The 3,132-nt window shown below is 27.9% G+C and overlaps 1 long non-coding RNA gene across 1 annotated transcript; it reads right to left on the bottom strand.

Annotated features, from left to right (window-relative positions):
* Window positions 1-1,098: 1,098 nt before the first annotated feature.
* LOC131947947 (uncharacterized) lies at window positions 1,099-1,782 on the bottom strand. Its single transcript, XR_009387943.1, has 3 exons — window positions 1,696-1,782; window positions 1,546-1,597; window positions 1,099-1,150 (listed from the first exon to the last, which is right to left on the bottom strand). It is a non-coding gene; the product is annotated as an uncharacterized LOC131947947 (long non-coding RNA).
* Between the last annotated feature and the right edge of the window lie 1,350 nt (window positions 1,783-3,132).

Here is a 3,132-nt window from a genome sequence, read left to right as displayed (position 1 = left end):
GTATAACCAGTGATTTTAAAACGAATGTAGGCGCCATAGTGTTGACAGGGGAGACAGGCGTGACGCGACCGCCATACCGCCAGTTAACGTCTCTAACGCAGTTTAACAACAAACGACCTATCCTTTTGTAAGGGTCATGAATCTACCTTCCAGTATCCCCTGTCAGCTTTTACGTTTTAGACGAGATGAAAAAGTATATACAATTCGTTTACTGCATCCATATTTTGCATTTTCGTTTTCTATGAACGGGTTCAATAACGATTAAATTTCAAGGCCGCAAAAAATTATTAGAAATAATCAAATCCTAGAAAAAACATAAAGTGTCCTATTACTACAGATGTTTTTTGAAGTGCAATACGTGCAATCTCCAACAACATGGAACCAGCATGCCGAACATAAAACTTTTAGTGAATAATACTTTATTGAAAAAGATAAATCGAATATAAGAATATCATAATATATATTATACAGTTATAAATCAGTGCATTAACAATTTTAACCCTTTATCTACTGACGGTACTTATAAGTACCAATTTAAATTAGCAAAAAGCTATATTCTAAAAAAAATCATTAATTTTTAAAAATGTTTATGTTTAGTAAATACATACCAAATGATAAATATGTTGTATTTTGCTAATATTAATTGTTGATAAAAGAAAATACATTTTAAATAATCATTAAAGCTGGTGCTTAAATACACACGCAAGCACACGCACATATATATTTATTTATATGTATATTTACAAACACAAAATAGGATTTTTAAAAAAAAACAAGTTTTTGTCCGGTTCTGAAAGGTTATACAACGTCAAAATTAGTCTAATTCTTGATTTAGATTTGTTCAAAATTACAATATATCCTTTATATTCAGAATACAATAAAATTAGGAGGTGTAAAACAATAAAAACTGTCAAAATCATATTTATGTTGTGTGTACGATTACAAGAATGTTTCAATACTAAAAAAAAAAGAAAGTTAAAAAAAAACAATCAGCTGTAAGTGTAATTGTAATACAATTGATAGTTAAGTAATCTCTATTTTATTTAAAGTAACGACGAGAATACATATATTTATAAGTACACATATTTTACTCGACAAACACAATTTATAATTTATCTTGCGGCTAAATCAACCATCTCGATCTCACTATCTGAAATCGAAAGAATTAAATAAATACATTTTCATGTTATGCGTTTATAATATTTACTATACTTTTTGTTAAATATTGTTCGAAAATAATTATAAATGCTCGAAATGTAATTGTTGTATGGCCACATTTTTAAAAAGTTCACTTAAATTTCTTTAGTGCATTATTAATGAGTTTTATATCAAGATAACATTTTCTTTACCATGTTTAAATAATGTAATATAATTTTAAAATCAAATATATGTTGTAAGAGAAAAAACCGTTATGAATATTATAAATTAAATTATGGGATTAAAGATTAATATTGCTATATAATCAAAATGTATTTGTTTTTAGCAGAAAATAAATCAAACAATATCAGAAAATAAACGTAAATTTCTTTAGTTACAAAAACTTACTGATTTTAGTCTCCGTTGTTTGGTTGGTCTCAGATTTGGCATTGGACTTGTACTGTTTCAGACAGAAAGACAATTATTTTGACTAAAACTAATACTAACATTTAGAGAATGTGTTTTAGCTTAAAATTTACAATTGTATCAGGCACTTACCCCTCCGCCCGAAGCACTGCTGTACTTCTGACTGTATTCCATTGATGAAGCTGTGATTCGACGTCGAAACGACTTGATTCCATCTCTTATCTGTTAAAGTAAACGATGTTAAAACTGATGTTTAGCACACGTATTAATAAAGCATATTTTATAAAATTGTAGAGGAGGGCTTTTTTTTTTTCGTTTTCATAGCTATGAAACTTCTGGTTAAAATAAAATCGACATACAATATATGGTTTCACTTTTATTATATTTCCCAATAACAATTAAGTAAAGTGTAAGAACATAACAATATAGACAGTGGGCTTTACTTACCTGATACTGTAGCACACATTGGAAGATAAAGATAGACAAGCCCTGAATTCAAAAATGAATATAGGAAAAAAATTAACTTTAATCTTAAAATGTCTATTTGACTTAAAAACATGTTATACTAATATTATTTAATTAACGCAATGCAACTCATTGCTTTATATACAAACATATTATATTTTATATTTAACCCTATTAATAGAACTCGTTTTAAAATCAAGCGTTTCATCTTTTTTTGTAATACTTCTTTAAATGGTGATAGTGGATCATTTTTTTAAATAAAAAAAAAACAACATTAAAACAAACTATAAAAAAAAACAAATAAAAATAAAGTCTGTTTAAAAACACAATAGTTATTATAAATGCCATTATTTTTAGATGTTTTATTTAAAGAACTATTATAGCCGTTTTTCCATTTAATCATGCATCTTGCACCTGCAGTTTTAGACAGTACAAATTTACATAATTGTGATAAATTAATTACAGTACCTACCTGTAAGGAGTTGCATAATGCAAACAGGTAACGGAACACGGGGTTATCGCTACTGATGGACACGATGCCAAAAACCCACGTGACGCCTAGTATGGGGGATAGCACTAGGACTGACCACATGACTGACCTATGAATAGGGTAAAATAATAATTATGTAAAAAAAAAACTACAAACAAATTAGAAAATTAATAATGGATAATATGACAGTGTTGTTCACAATTTGTTTTAATAATCTAATATGCATAAAAATAAAATGTCACCATTTGTACTTATTCCATTCTAAAATTTGAAATTTTGGTGAACAATTTCAAAGAACTAAGATTTAGATGATTAATGACATGAATGTTGGACCTATAGTCCCTTTAAGCATTAATGTAAACTAGTTAGCTACATGTATCCATTACTTATTGTCATAACGTGTAATGCATATGCACTGACATGTACAATTCTTGTCGAAATTGGATTACAATGCTATTGTTTAAGATGATATACACTTAAATTTTAAGGATTACTTCGTTTTCTTTTTAAGGTCTTTGTCCATCATAACACGAGAACCTTGCATTACTCGCAGCACAATGAAGAGGATGATGAAGTTAAACTGTAGGTTGAGGAAACATTTTTACAAACACAGT

Source organism: Physella acuta, unplaced genomic scaffold, assembly GCF_028476545.2.
Source record: "Physella acuta isolate Inbredline_101_S28 unplaced genomic scaffold, ASM2847654v3 ptg000616l, whole genome shotgun sequence".
NCBI lineage: Eukaryota > Metazoa > Mollusca > Gastropoda > Physidae > Physella > Physella acuta.
This window is presented reverse-complemented; position numbering and strand designations above follow the sequence as displayed.